Source organism: Sus scrofa, chromosome 1, assembly GCF_000003025.6.
Source record: "Sus scrofa isolate TJ Tabasco breed Duroc chromosome 1, Sscrofa11.1, whole genome shotgun sequence".
In the NCBI taxonomy this organism is placed as follows: Eukaryota; Metazoa; Chordata; class Mammalia; order Artiodactyla; family Suidae; genus Sus; species Sus scrofa.
Window position 1 is genome coordinate 113,154,099 of NC_010443.5, and position 16,668 is coordinate 113,170,766.

General features: G+C 39.5%; 1 pseudogene; it reads right to left on the reverse strand.

Moving 5' to 3' along the window:
• LOC100157447 lies at nt 205-4,923 on the reverse strand (annotated as a pseudogene).

Sequence of the window (16,668 nt, forward strand, 5' to 3'; positions counted from 1 at the left end):
GCCATTCTGGCTGGTATAAGGTCGTAACTCATAGTGGTTTTGATTTGCATTTCTTTAATAATGAGTGATGTTGAACATCTTTTCATGTGTTTTTTGGCCATCTGTATGTCTTCTTTGGAGAACTGTCTGTTTAGATCTTCTGCCCATTTTTTGATGGGGTTGTTTGTTTTTTTGGTATGGAGCTGTAGAAGGTGTTTATAAATTTTGGAGATTAATCCCTTGTCAGTTGATTCACTTGCAAAGATTTTCTCAAATAGGGAGTACTGTTGATAAAATAATTATTAGTATTAGTAGCAAGTTAGTTCTGTTTTAAGGACTAGGTTATTTAGTGGAATGAAAGGATTCAGAGGCTACTATATGAAAAGTACCACCACTCCTTTATAGTGACTTATTTAGTAAAGCTGGTAGCCCAAAGAAAAGACCTCAAAAGAATGAAGCTTTTTTTTTTTTTTTTGTCTTTTTAGAGCCACACCTGCGGCATATGGGGGTTCCCAGACTAGAGGTCTAATGGGAGCTGTTGCTCCCAGCCTATGCCAGAGTCACAGCAATGCTAGATCCGAGCCATGTCTGCAACCTACACCACAGCTCACAGCAACACCAGATCCTTAACCCAGTGAGCGAGGCCAGGGACCAAACCCGCAACCTCATGGTTCCTAGTTGGATTCATTTCTGCTGTGCCACGATGGAAACTCCCAAGAATGCTTTAAATACTGTCACCTTTCACTATAGTTGACTTAAGGCTAGTAAAATATGCCACCCCAAAATATGCCTCTTTGACATAGGTATCATTTTGAGAAATAGCAGACACAGGAGGAGCTCTGAAAACAAAGTTACTTTTTATAATGGAAATTTACACTTATAAGGAAATCATCCTTTATGGGAAAGAGAATGACTACTAACAAGAGAATCTAATCAATGAAGAAAAATTTGGGGGAGTTGCCATTGTGGCTCAACAGTAACAAACCTGACTGGTATCTATAAGAACGTGAGTTTGATTCCTGGCCCTGCTCGTCACAGAAATATAAATATATTTATTTATATAAATATAAATATGTAGGAGACTACTACAAGCAACTATATGCCAGTAAAACAGGCAACCTAGAAGAAATGGACAAATACTCTTGTACAATCTTCTAAGACTAAACCAAGACAAAATAGAAAAGATGAATGGACCAATTACAAGTATTGAAATTGAAACTGTGATTAAGAAAACTTCCAACAACAATAATCCAGGACCAGATGGCTTCACAGGTGAATTGTATCAAAAATTTAGAGAAGAGTTAACACCTAACCTTCTGAAACTATTCCAAAACATTGCAGAGGAAGGAGCATTCCCAAACTCGTTCTGAGAGACCACCATCACCCCGATACCAAAACCAATTCCACTCCCATGCATCTATCCGGAGAAAACCATGACTCGAAAAGATACATGTATCCCAATGTTCACTGCAGCACTGTATTACAATAGCCAAGACATGGAAGCAACCTAAATGTCCATCAACAGAGGAATGGATAAAGAAGATGTGGTATATATATACACAACTGAATATTACTTGGCCATAAAAAAGAATGAAAGAATAGCATTTGCAGCAACACAGGTAGACCTAGAAATTATCATGGTAAGTGAATTTAGTCATTTAGTGGGGCACAAACATCATATGCTATCACTTATATGTGGAATCTTAAAAAGGGGTACAGTGAACTTATTTGCAGAACAGAAACTGATTCACAGACTTTGAAAAACATGGTTACCAAATGAGACAGGTTGGGGTTGGGGATAGGGTTGAGGCTGGGGGCTTGGGATGGAAATATTCTTAAATTAGGTTGTGGGGATTCCCATCGTGGCACAGTCGTTACTGAATCCGACTAGGAACTATGAGGTTGCGGGTTCGGTCCCTGCCCTTGCTCAGTGGGTTGACGATCCGGCGTTGCCATGAGCTGTGGTGTAGGTTGCAGATGCGGCTTGGATCCCGCATTGCTGTGGCTCTGGTGTAGGTCAGAGGCTGCAGCTCCGATTTGACCCCTAGCCTGGGAACCTCCATATGCCACGGGAGCGGCCCAAGAAATAGCAAAAAAGACCAAAAAAAAAAAAAATTAGGTTGTGATGATGGTTGTACAACTATAAATATAATAAAATTCACTGAATTTTAAAAAAGAAAAAATTAAACCCTTCACAAATTCCATTACTTTGAACAGAAACTAATTACTGGACCCACCCCAACAAGATGGCTCAACATCCAGCAGCTCCACAGCTCAGAGAGGGAGAACCACTGGAGCAGTTGACAGTGAAAGTCGTCCATTCTGCCTGGGGGGAGGTGGAGGTTTGATGCTGTGAGCAGAGCACATCTAATTTCTGGTTCTTTTTTTAAAATAACTTTTTATTGAAATATAATTGATTTACAATGTTATATTAGTTTCAGGTGTACAGCAGCATCATTCAGGTGTGTGTGTGTATTTTTTTTTAACATTCTCTTCTATTAAGGGTTATCTATTTTATATATAGTAGTGTATATTTGTTGATCCCAAACTCCTAATTTGTCCCTCCTGACACTTCCCCTTTTGTAACCATAAGTTTGTTTTCTATATCTGTTAGTCTATTTCTGCTTTTTTTTTTTTTTTTTTTTTTTTTTTTTTTTGTCTTTTTGCCATTTCTAGGACCGCTCCTGCGGCATATGGAGGTTCCCAGGCTAGGGGTCTAATCAGAGCTGTGGCAGCTGGCGTACACCAGAGCCATAGCAACTCAGGATCCAAGCCGTGTCTGTAACCTATACCACAGCACGTGGCAATGCTGGATCCTTAACCCACTGAGCAAGGCCAGGGATTGAACCTGCAACCTCATGGTTCCTAGTCGGATTCGTTAACCACTGAGCCATGACAAGAACTCCTATTTCTGTTTTGTAAATAAGATCATTTGCATATTTTTTTTTTTAGATTCCACATATAACTGTTATCATAAAGTATTTGTCTTTCTCTGTCTGATTTACTAAACCTAATATGATAATTTATAGATCCATCCATGTTGCAGCAAATACTATTATTTCATGCTTTTTATGGCTGAGTAATATTCCATTGTATATGTGTACCATGTCTTCTTTATCTATTCCTCTGTCAATGGACATTTAGGTTGCTTCCATGTCTTGGCTATTGTGACTAGTGCTGCTATGAACACTGGGTGCATGTATCTTTTTGAATTATGTTTTTCTCTGGCTATATGACCACCAGTGGAATTGCAGGATCATATGGTAGCTCCAATTTTCATTTCTTAAGGAACCTGCATACTGTTCTACATTAATGGCTATACCAATTTACATTCCCCAAAACAGTGTAGAAGAGTTCCTTTCTCTTTATAGTCTCTCCATCATTTATTATTTGTAGACTTTGTTTTGTTGGATCCTTAACCAACTGAGCCACCAGCGAATGCCTATTTGTAGACATTTGGTGTTCTAAGTGGTGTTAGGTGATACTCCATTGTGGTTTTGATTTTCATTTCTCTAATAATTAGCAACATTGAGCATCTTTTCATGTGCCTTTTGGCCATCTGTATGTCTTTGGACAAATGTCTTTCTATATTTTCTGCCCAATTTTTGATTGAGTTATTTTTCTGTTTTTGTTTTTTATATTGAACTGTATAAGCTTTTATTTTTAAAAAAAAAAATTATAACAAAGTTTTAATTTCATTTACTTTCACTGTTTCACAAATACCAGAAGATAAATTGGATGATTTGTGAAGAAACTTAGAAAAATTTTTCCATAAAGCAAACTTATAAATCCTTACCTTTGGCTCTGTCTTCAATCCTCCTTTGCTGTGCTGAAGAGAGCTGGAGTTCTTCCAGGCTTTTGGTCAGGCAGGTGCTTTCCAGACTGACTGGGCTCTCCAGGTAGGTGGTTCCTGCAGAGGGCTTGCTGGTCACTGGATCTACAACTTGTCCAACTTTGAAAATTATCTCGGCCAGTTCATGCTTCACGTGCTTGGTTCAAGGGACAGGTAAAGCTTTGAGAAGCACGATATCCCCAACAGTGCACTGCTGAAGAGCATCATGGGCAAAGTAGGTTTTTCGCTTATTAAAATACTTTAACAAATAGGGATCCAGAACCAGTCTGGTCACTCTCACTTTAGCAGTTTTTTGCATTGCTGTCCCAATCACCTTCCCCATGACCCATCTAGCATGGACAAATGAACATGCTATTAACATCCTGTGGCTTGGGTCACCTGGAGTTGTTCCCACATAGCAGTGCCTTGGGGCCCATATACCCCTGGCTTCTGCAGCAGCGTGTTGGCTGGTGGTGACCTCCAATTCCACAGCTTGCCTATATAAGCTTTTATATATTTTGGAGATTAAGTCCTTCTCAGTTACATCATTGCAGATATTCTCTCCCATTCTGTAGGTTGTCCTTTTGTTTTACGGTTTCCTTTGCTGTTAACCAAAAGCTTTTTATTAGGTCTTATTTGTTTATTTTCATTTTTACCTCTATTACTCTATGAGATGGATCCAAAAAAATATTGCTGAAATTTATGTCAAAGAGGATTCTCCCTAGGTTTTGCTCTAGGTGTTTTATAGTATCCAGTTTTACATTTACGTGTTAATCCATTTTGTTTTTTTCTGTGGTGCTAGGGAGTGTTCTAATTTTATTCTTTTGCATTAGCTGTCCCATCTCCTAGCACAACTTATTGAAGATACTGTCTTTCCTCCATTGAATATTCTTGCCTCTTTTGTCATAGATTTAATTGACCATAGGTGTACAGTTTTATCTCTGGGCTTTCTATTCTATCTCAATGATCTATACCTCTGTTTCTGTGCTAATACCATCCTGTTTTGATGACTGTAGCTTTGTATAATAGTCTGAAGTCAGGGAGCCTGATACCTCCATCTGTATTTCTGTTTCTCAGGATTGTTTTGGCTATTTGGACTCTTTTGTGTTTCTACACAAATTAAAACAAATTTTGCATGGAGAACAGGCTTGTGGTTGTCAAGGGGGAGGGGGAGGGAGTGGGATGGACTAGGAATTTGGGGTTAATAGATGCAAACTATTGCATTTGGAATGGATGAGCAATGAGATCCTGCTGTATAACACAGAACTATATCTAGTCACTTACGATGGAGCATAATAATGTGAGAAAAAAGAATGTATATATGTATATGTGACTGGGTCCCCTTGCTGTACAGTAGTAAATTGACAGAACATGGTAAACCAGTTATAATGGAAAAAAATAAAAATCTTAAAAAAATTTTTTTGTTATTGTAAATAGTGCTGCAATGAACATACAGGTGCATGTGTCTTTTTAAAGTTTTGTCCAGATATATGCCCAAGAGTGGGATTGCTGGGTCATATGGGAGTCCTATGTGTAGTTTTCTAAGGTACCTCCATACTGTTCTCCATAGTGGCTGGACCAATTTACATTCCCACCAACAGTGCAAGAGCATTCCTTTTTTCCCACACCCTCTCCAGCATTTGTTATTTGTGGACTTATTAATGATGGCCATTCTGACTGGTGTGAGATGGTACCTCATGGTAGTTTTGATTTGCATTTCTCTAAAAATCAGGGATGTTGAGAAAATTTTTTCTTGTGCTTGTTGGCCATCTGTATATCTTCTTTGGAGAAATGTCTATTCAGGTCTTTTGCCCATTTTTCTATTGGGTTATTGGCTTTTTTTGCTGTTGAGTTGTATAAGTTGTTTGTATATTTTAGAGATTAAGCTCTTGTCCGTTGCATCATTTGAAACTATTTTCTCTCATTCTATACATTGTCTTTTTGTTTTTTTCATGTTTTCCCCTGCTGTGCAAAAGCTTGCCAGTTTGATTAGGTCCCATTGTTTATTTCTGCTTTGATTTCTGTTGCTTTGGGCGACTGACTGAGAAAATATTTGTAAGGTTGATGTCAGAGAATGTTTTGCTTATGTTCTCTTCCAGGAGTTTGATGGTGTCTTGTCTTACATGTAAGTCTTTCAGCCATTTTGAGTTTATTTTTGTGCATGGTGTGAGGGTGTGTTCCAGTTTCATTGATTTACATGCAGCTGTCCAGTTTTCCCAGCAGCCCTTGCTGAAAAGATTGTCTTTTTTCCCATTTTATATTCCTGCCTCCTTTGTTGAAGATTAATTGACCGTAGGTGTCTGGGTTTATTTCTGAGTTCTCTGTTCTGTTCCATTGGTCTGTATGTCTGTTTTGGTACCACTACCACACTGTCTTGATGACTGTGGCTTTGTGATATTCCCTGAAGTGTGGGAGAGTTATACCTCCTGCTTGGTTTATGGTCTTCAGGGTTGCTTTGGCAATTCTGGGTCTTTTGTGGTTCCATATAAATTTTTGGGTTATTTGTTCTAGTTCTGTGAAGAATGTCATAGAGTAATTTGATAGGGATTGCCTTGAATCTATTGACTGCTTTGGGTAGTATGGCCATTTTTACAATATTAATTTTTCCATCCCAGGAGCATGGAATATAGTTCCATTTCTTTGAATCCTCTTTAATTTCCTTGATTAATGTTTTATAGTTCTCGGCATATGAGTCTTTCACCTCCTTGGTCAGGTGTGTTCCCAGGTATTTGATTTTTTGTGGTGCAATTTTAAAAGGTATTATATGTTTGTATTCCTTTTCTAATATTTCATTGTTAGTATACAGAAATGTGACTGATTTCTGAATGTTAATCTTATATCCTGCTACTCTAATGAACTTGTAGATCACTTCAAGGAGTTTTTGGGTGAGCCCTTACGGTTTTCTATATATAGTATCATGTCATCTGTATACAGTGACAGTTTTACCTCTTCTCTTCTAGTTTGGATACCTTTTATTTCTTTTGTTTGTCAGATTGCTGTGGCTAGGACTTCCAATACTATGTTGAATAACAGTAGTGAGAGTAGGCATCCTTGCTGTGTTCTAGATTTTAGTTGGAAGGCTTTCAGCTTTTCTCTATTGAGTATAGTATTTGCTGTGGGTTTGTCATAAATGGCTTTTATTATGTTAAAAGTAAGAGTTTTTATCATGAGTGGATGTTGGACTTTGTTACCTCTGCATCTATATTCACCAGAGATATTGGCCTATAGTTTTCTTTTTTGTTGGTGTCTTTGTCTGGTTTTGGTATTAGGGTGATGGTGACATCATAGAACGTCTCTGGGGTGGTTCCTTCTTCAATCTTTTGAAAAAGTTTAAGAAGGATGGGTATAATTTCCTCTTTGTACGTTTGATGGAATTCTCCTGTGAAACCATCTTTATCTGGTCCTGGAGTTTTATTTGTAGGGAGAGTTTTTATTACATATTCAGTTTCATTTTAGCGATTGGTCTGTTCAGTTGGTCTCTTTCTTCTTGATTCAGTTTTGACAGGCTGTAAGTCTCTAGAACGTTGACATTTCTTCTAGGTTGTCAGATTTGTTGGCATACAACTGTTTATGGTATTTTCTTATGTTTTTTTTTTTTTTTTTTGTATTTCTGCCGTATCCGTTGTGATTTCTCCTTTTTCATTTATTTTGTTTATTTGGGTTTTTTCTCCCCTCTTCTTGGTGAGTCTGGCCACAGGTTTGTCCATTTTGTTTACCTTTTGAGAGAACCAGCTCTTGGTGTTATTGATTTTTTTCTATTGTTTTTTGAATCTCTGTTTTATTGTTTTCCTCTTTGATCTTTATGATTTCCTTCCTTCTGCTGACTTTAGGTTTTGTTTGTTCTTCTTTTTCTAATTCATTTAGGTGATAGGTTAAGTTGTCGATTTGAGATTTTTCTTTTTTGAGGGAGGCCTGTATTGGTATGAATTTCCCTCTGAGCACTGCTTTTGCAGCCTCCCATAGATACTGAGTGGTTGTGTCTTATTATTTGTCTCAAGGTTTTTTAAAATTTTCTTCTTGATCTCCTCATTGACCCATTGGTTTTTTAGTAGCATGTTGTTTAGTCTCCATGTAGTTAGTTTTTTCTCATTTCTTTTCCTGTGGTTGATTTCTCCTTTCATGCCATGTGGTCAGAGAAGATACTTAAAATAATTTCTATACTCTTAAATTTGTTGAGGTTTGCTTTGTGCCCCACCCAGTATGTGAGCAATCCTTAAGAATGTTACATGGGAACTTAAGAATGTATATTCTCATTTTTGGGGATGTAATGACCTGAAAATGTCAATTAAGTGTAACTTTTCCGTTGTGTCATCTAGGATCCCTGTTGCCTTATTGATTTTCTGTCTAGAGGATCTGTCCATTGACGTGAGTGGGGTGTTAAAGTCTCCTACTATGATTGTTTTCCCATCAGTTTCTCCTTTCATGTCTGTTAGTATTTGTTGTAGGTATCTGGGTGCTCCCGTATTAGGGGCATATATATTGACGATTGTAATATCCTCTTCTTGACTGGATCCTTTTACCATTAAATAGTGTCCTTTTTTTGTCTTTCTTTATGGCCTTCATTTTAAAGTCTATTTTATCTGATATGAGTATTGCAACTCCTGCTTTCCTGTCTTGTCCATTGTCATGAAATATCTTTTCCCATCCCCTCACTTTCAATCTATATGTGTCCTTTGCCCTGAGGTGAGTCTCTTGTAGACAGCGGATTGTAGGTTTTTGCTTTTTTTTTTTTTTTTTTTTTTCCAATCTGCCTCTCCATGTCTTTTGATTGGAGCATTCAGTCCATTGACATTTAAGATAATTATGGGTAGATGTGTATTTATTGCCATTTTAAACCTTGTTTTCTAGTTGATTCTGTTTCTTCTTTCTTCCTTTCTCTTTTCGGTTGGATGATTTCCATTTGCTTTATGCTTGAGTACTTTTCTTTTTAGTTTTTGTGCATGTAATGTTTGGTTTTGATTTGTGGTTGCTGTGTTTTTTAAGTATGTTAACCCCTTCCTGTATCTTGATAGCAGTGTCCTTTAGATTTGGAAGCTTTTCAGACATAATTACTTCAAATATATTTTCAATCCCCTTTTCTTTGTTTTCTCCTTCTGGTATTCCTATTATGTATAGATTGTCCTGCTTTATATTATCCCATAGATCTCTTAGATTGCTTTCATGTTTTTTTCATTTGGTTTTCTGTGTGCTATCCTGATTGGGTGATTTCCATTATTCTATCTTCCAAGTCACTAATTCGTTCCTCTACATTATTCATTCTGCTCTTTAGTGCCTTTAGCTCAGTTTGTGTCTCTGCAAATAAATTTTCTAATTTTTCTATGTTCCTCCTATTTTCCAGTTCCTTTGTAAAGGAATCTGCATTACTGTTCATATCTGCTCTTGATATTCAGCCTTAATTCCTTGAGTATTTTCTCCCTTTTGAACTATATGTCTGTCAGATTGCAGAGTTCTATTTTATTGTTTGCTGCTTCATGTGAATTCTGTTCCTTTGACTAGGAGTGGTTTCTGAGCTTATTCATCTTGCTTATGTTTTTCTATTTCTATGAGTTTAGGGAAGCCAAACTGTAGTCTTGAAGGGCTCCTTCTATGCAAGAGCACCCCTTTGTATTTGGGGGGGGGGTTACTATTTATTTTAGGCCTGGGAATTTGAATATTTGCTGTCTTTTCCTTTGGTGTGAGCAGGCTGTTATCCCCAGGGTGCTGAGTGTGTTTCTAGGGAGAAGGAGGCAATGGGTAGGGCTAGTAGTCAGTTCCTGGTTGCTGAGCTCTTAACAGTAGCAAGAGCCTGCAGGAAGGTGGCACAGGTACTCCTAGTTGCAAGGTCCTGGGAAGTGGTAATGAGCCTTAGGCAGATTTACAAGGTGCCCAAAGCATTTGGCAGTGGCAGCAGCAAGGTGTGTGAGTTCTCAGGTGTGTGAGAGCAATAACAGGTAGTGTGCAATTGCAGTACCTTCCTCTGAGGTGACTGGAGCCGCAAGTGGTGCCTGTTTAGGAGCCCCTAGTGGTAGCAGGCCACGCCCACCTTGGAGTGAGTCATAAATATCGTGGTTTGCCCCCACCACCTGCAGACCACGTAAGAAGCACCCCATTTCACTTAGCCCACACAGGAGGTTCTGCACAGGCTGCTCCTAGTTGCAGGATCCTGGGAAGTGACACAGATCAAGTGTGTTGGCACTGCCCAGAGCATTTGGCAGTGGCAGCAGCAGCATGTTTGTGCTCCCAAGAATGTGAGAGCAACAATAGGTGGTATTCAGTCACAGTGCTCTCCTCTGTGGTGCCTCTGAGGTAACTGGGTCTGCGAGTGGTGCCTGTTCACGTGCCCCTAGTGGTGGTGGGCCATGCCCAACTCTGGAGTCAGAGATAACTGTGGTGGTTTGCCCCTGCCACCTGTAGACTGTGCAAGAAGCAACTCATCCTGCTTAGCCCCCACAGAAGGTGCACCAGCTGCTCTTAGTTGTAGGTTTCTGGGAAGAGGCAGTGACCAAGAGTCTGGGCACTGCCCAAAGCATTTGGCAGTGGTAGCAGCAGGGCAGGTGTGCTCCCAGCTGAGTGAGAGCAACAACAGGTGGTGTTCTGTCGCATCGTCCTCTGTGGTGCCCTCTGAGGTGGTTTGGGCTGCCAGTGGTTTTTGTTCAGGCATCTCCAGTGGTGGTGGGCTGTGCCCACCTCTGGAGTCAGAGATAACTGTGGTGGTTTGCCCCAGCCACCTGCAGACCACCCAAGAAGCACCCCATCCCACTTAGCCCATGTAGGAGGTGTTGCACTAGCTGCTCCTAGTTGTAGGGTCTTGGGAAGGGACAGGTGATCAAGCATCTGGGTGCTGCTCAGAGCATTTGGCAGTGGCAGCTGCAAGGAGAGTGTGTTCCCAGGGGGTACTTGGTTGGAATGCCCTCTTTTTTTTTTTTTTTTTTTGCCAACCCTGAGGTGACTGGGACCACAGGTGGAGCCCACTCACAAGCCCCCAGTGATGGCAAGCCATGCCTCCCTCTGGCCTCCCAGACAACTGCCATAGTCAGTCTCAGCTGCCTATAGATCACACTAGAGGCACCCCAATGAACTTGGCTCCCCACTGCCTTTAGCCCACACAAGAGGTACCTGGCCACCCGTAGCCTGTACAAGAAGCACCCACTCTACCGTAGCCTGAGCAAGTGGCTTCTCGCTACCCATAGCCTGCACCAGAGGCACTCTGCCCTCTGAGAGTCCTCGCATGTGCACGTGTGAACAAGGAGGTTCCTATGGCAGTCCGCCCCTCCTCCTCTCGCCCTCCCCAACAATGGCACCTTGCTTCTCCTGCAGGCCCGGACCTTCTCCCGTGTTCCCTCTGCCGTGGCATTCCACTCCCAAGCCCACAGCACACCACTCCCCTGCCCATGGCACAGTGCTCCTTAGCCCCTTAGGCTGTCCCCACACAGCCAACCCTAGTCCTCTTCCCCAGGACTGACCTCTGGAGCCTAAGTCTCAATGCCCAGCCCTGGCCCAAGCATCTCAGGCTGTGGTGTCTGGGGTGGTGGTGCAGATGATCTGTGTGGCTCTCACTCTACTTTGCCCTCCTCAGTCCAGCTGCTGCACTTTTCTCAGCAACTTTGAGGTCCTCCATCTTGGCTGATCTCCATGTCGGTTAGGTGGCTTCCTAGGATGTGAATTCCTTTTCTCCTTCACAGCTCCCTCTCAGGAATGCTAGTCCCATCCTGATTCCTTTTCTCTTTTTTTCTTTTGTTCTCCCCAGTTATGTCAAGAGTGTCTTGCCCTTTTTGGAGGTTTAAGTTCTTCTGCCAGCATTCAATAGATGCTCTGTGTGAGTCGTTTTACATGTAGATGAGTTTTTTTGATGTGTCTGCGGGAGAAGGTGAGTGTGATGTCTTACTCCTCTGCCATCTTGATCTGCCTCCCTAGAGTCATTTTGACAATATTGATTTTTCTAATGCAAGAACACAGTATATATTTCCATTTTTTTTTTTTTTTTTGTCTGGTCTTCAATTTCTTTTGTCATTCTATTTTAGTGTTCGGGGTACAAGTCTTTTTCCTCCTTAGCTAGGTTTATTCCTAAGTGTTTTATTCTTTTTGATGCAGTGTAAATGGGATTTTTCCTTAATTTCTCTTTCTGACCTTTCATTGTTAGTACATAGGCATGTAAGAGATTTCTGTGTATTAATTTCATATCCTGAAACTTTACCACATTCCTTGATGAGCTCTAATAGTTTTATGGTAGTGTCTTTAGGATTTTCTATGTATAGTATCATGTCATCTGCAAACAGTGACAATTTTACTTCTTTTCCAATTTGGAGTCCTTTTATTTCTTTTTCTTTCTAATTGCTGTGGCTATGACTTCCACATCTATATCGAATAAAAATGATGAGAGTGGACTGCCTTGTCTTGTTCCTGATCTTAGAGGCATGCTTTCAGCTTTTCGGCTACAAGAGACCCACTTCAGTTCTAGAGATATATACAGACTAAAAGTGGGGAGATATAAGAAGGTATTCCATGTAAATGGAAATAAAAATAAAGCTGGAGTAGCAGTATTCATAACAGACAAAATAGACTTTAAAATAGGGACTATTACAAGAGACAAAGAAGTACACTACATCATGATCAATGAATTGGTCCAAGAAAAAGATAGAACAAGTATAAATGTGTATGCACCCAACATAAGAAAACCTCAATATAAAGGCAAATGTTAACAGACATAAAAGGAGAGATAGGCAGTAACACAACAATAGTGGGGGACTTTATCATCAATGGACAGATCATCTACACAGAAAAGCAATAAAGAAACAAAGACCTTAAATAATGCATTACACCAGATAGACTTAACTGATATTTATAGAGCATGTCATCCAAAATCACCAGGATACACATTCTTGTCAAAGTGCACATGGATTATTCTCAAGGATATGTCCCATGCTAGGCCACAAAGCAAGCCTTAGTAAATTTATGAAAATTGAAATTTTATTAAGTACCTTTTCTGACTACAACATTGTGATATTAAAAATCAACTACAATAATTGTGAAAAACACAAACACATGGAGGCTAAACAATATGCTAGTAAAAAACTAATGGGTCACTGTAAAGATCAAAGAGGAAATAAAAAAAACACCTAGGGAGAAATGAAAATGAAACCACGATTATCAAAAACCTATGGGACAAAGCAAAAGCAGTTCTAAAAGGAAAGTTTACAGCAATACAAGCTTACCTCCAGAATCAATAAAAAAAATCTCAAGCAAACCTTACACCTAAATCTAACCTTACACCTAAGCAACTAGATAAGGAAGAACAAACAAAATCCAAAATTAATAGAAGAAAAGACATTACAAAGATTGGAGTAGAAATAATGACTAAAAAACAGTAGACGAGATCAACAAAACTAAAAGCTGGTTCTTTCAAAAGATAAACAAAATCAATAAAACTTTAGCCAGACACAAGAAAAAAAAGTGAGAGAGCCCAAATCAATACAATTAGAAATGAAAAAGAAGTTAAACCTGACATTACAAAAATACATAGGACCATAAGCAACAATAAGCCAATAGGATCAACAACTTAGAAGAAATAGACAATTTCTTAGAAAGGTACAATCTCCCAAGACTGAACAAGAAAGAAATTGAAGATATGAACATAGCAATTGCAAACAATGAAACTGAATTTGTGATTTAAAAACTCCCATTCCTGTTGTGGCTCAGTGGTAAGGAACCTGACTAGTATCCATGAGGATGCGGATTAGGTCCCTGGCCTTGTTCAGTGCGTTGGGGATCTAGCATTGCCATGAGCTGTGGTGTAGGTTGCAGATCCTGCTCAGATCCCATGTTGCTGTGGCTGTGGCTGTGGTGTAAGCCGACAGCTGCAGCTCCAATTCAACCCCTAGCCTGGGAACCTCCATAAGCCACCTGTGTAGCCCTACAAAAAAAAAGGAAAAACTCCCAACAAAAGTGCAGGAGTAGACAGCTTCACAGGCAAATTCTATCAAACATTTACAGACAAGCTAACACCTATACTTCTTAAACTATTCCAAAGAATTTCAGAGGTAGGAATGCTTTTGAACTCAATTCTATCAGGCCACCATCACCTTGATAGCAAAATCAGACAAAAATACCACAGAAAGGAATACCACATACAGGCCACTATCACTGATAAACATAAAATGCAAAGTCCTCAACAAAATACTAGCAAACTGATTCCAACAATTCATTAAAGGATCATATATCATGATTTATCCCAGGGATGTAAGCATTCTTCATTATTTGCAAGTCAATCAGTTTGATACATCACATTAATAAATGGAGGTATAAAAACCATATGATCATGCCAATAGATGCAGAAAAAGCTTTTGATAAAATTCAATGTCCACTTATGATTTAAAAAGCTCCAAAAAAATTGGACACAGAGGAAAACCACCTCAACATAATAAAGGCCACATGTAAAAATCCACAGCTAACATATTCAATAGTGAAAAGGAGAAGGCAGCAATTTATTTATTTATTTTTTGTCTTTTTGCTATTTCTTTGGGCCGCTCCGGCGGCATGTGGAGGTTCCCAGGCTAGGGGTTGAATCGGAGCTGTAGCCACTGGCCTACGCCAGAGCCACAGCAACGCTGGATCCGAGCCGCATCTGCAACCTACACCACAGCTCATGGCAACGCCGGATCGTTAACCCACTGAGCAAGGGCAGGGACCGAACCCGCAACCTCATGGTTCCTAGTCAGATTCGTTAACCACTGCGCCACGACGGGAACTCCAGCAATTTAAAGACTTGAATCTGTATAAGAAACCTTGCTCCTCTTTTTTTTTTTTTTTTTAATTTTATTTTATTTTATGGATGTACCCACAGCATATGGATGTTCCCAGGCCAGAGATTGAATCCTAGCCACAGCTGCAGCAATGTGATCCTTTTAAACACTGGATCATTTTCAACCCACTGTGCTAGGCTGAGGATTGAACCCTTGCCTCTGCAGCAACCTGAGCAGTCAGTATCTTAATCCATTGTACCATGGCAAGAACCCCAAACCTTGTTCTTCTTACTATACTTTTCATGGTTACTTTTGCATAACTAGTCTCCCACACACACTTTCCCTTGTCTTTAGCTGAAATGTACTTAAGCCAGAATTCTAAGCTACATCTGTGAATTATAATTTTTCCCTTATCTCTCATTTAAACTTATTTAAAATTTTTCTCTTATTAATTTGCCTTCTGTATAGGAACCCAGCCAAGAACTTAGAGGGATAATTATTTTTCCTCCCCCTAAGACTTTGACATTGTTGAAGCAGCTGACTTTACTCTGGCTGATTTTTTCGGTCCTATGTTCTTGACTTTTTTTTTTTTTTGCTTTTTAGGGGCGCACCCATGGCATATGGATTTTCCCAGGCTAGGTGTCAAATCAGAGATAGAACTACCAGCCTATACCACAGCTCATAACAATGGTGGATCCTTAACCCACTGAGTGAGGCCCTGGATCGAACCCGAATCCTCATGGATACTAGTCAGGTTCGTTACCACTGAGCCACGATGGGAACTCCCTGCTCTTGATGTCTACTGCACTTAATTTTAAAATTTAATGCCACAGCTTTAAATCTAGGTCATTGACGATCCAAATCTGGTCTTTCTTTTTAAGTCTAGTTTCCTGAGTTTTCCTTAATAAATGAAATAGTCCAAGGAGAATATGCCACCATTTCCAGAATCTTACCTGGAATTTATGATTATATTATCTATGTGTTCTAAAGTTTTGTTTGTTCCATGTTTTTCACTCTGGGCCATTCTGAGTCCAGGTTGATCTCAGCTCTAATGGTAGGATCAGCCTTATAATTGGAGAGAATTGAAAAATGTTTATTTTTATAAGGTTTAAGGGGCCTTCCTAATCTCAATCAATATTCTCATTTAAAGTTCTTAGTTTGGTATATCCTAGTCTGTTGTCCACAATCTCTTATAATCTATCAGCTGTTTTATTATGTATGACACTGTCAGTATATTATCTTTAATCTTTATAGCAATTTTAAAAAGGAGAAATTATTCACTTTTAGAGATTAGAAAAGAGGCTGTGCAGAATTAACTTGCTCCAAGGCTAGTGAGTACAAAGGATGCTAATAGGCCTGATTTTGAAGATTTCTGTAGGGTTTGAAACAGATGTGACTTACAAAGTCAAGAGTCAGAATTTGAACACACACATGGCCTAAACTGATCTGTCCCCTTGTAGATGTACTTGTGAGCACTGATTTTGGAGTCAGATTGCTTGGCTTCAAATCTCAGCTCCAACAAATTAATAAAGTGCATACGTCATATGATAATATAAAATGAGGAGAGACCCTATAAAAAGGACATGAAATGGCAAAAGAACAATGCTGCTTACTTCACTTTTGTTGAGGCTGCTCTTACCCAAGCTTTCTTCCATTGGTTCTAGGAGAATGCAGCATGATGATACCTAGGGAAAATCAGTGGAGTGTGGGGACAGGAGGGAAGGGGTTAGGATTTTGGTTCCTTCTACCTACATAACTTATGCTAAAGGGGAAAACCAATTTAATAACTCAGCTTACTTTTCTTATTTAAAGAGAAGGCAAGCAATAACTTACCACATCATATAGGTATTTGAAAAAATTCCTCTATGCAGATGTAGATATGAAGTTTTGTTTAAAGTGCCAATTATCATGTAATGTGTCAAGAAAATCAAGATAAATAAAACATGATCTCTGTTCTTAAAATGCTCATAGTCTAGAGCTTAGGCACAATAATGAGGAGAAGTCTGCAAAACACTATGTAGAGTGATTAATTCTGCTTAGAAGCCTGGGGAGTCTAAGAAAGCTTTCACAGAGCAATGCCAGACATTGGCTGACAAAAACTGTTAGGCAAAACTTTATATTAGAATTAGCTTGGTGTAA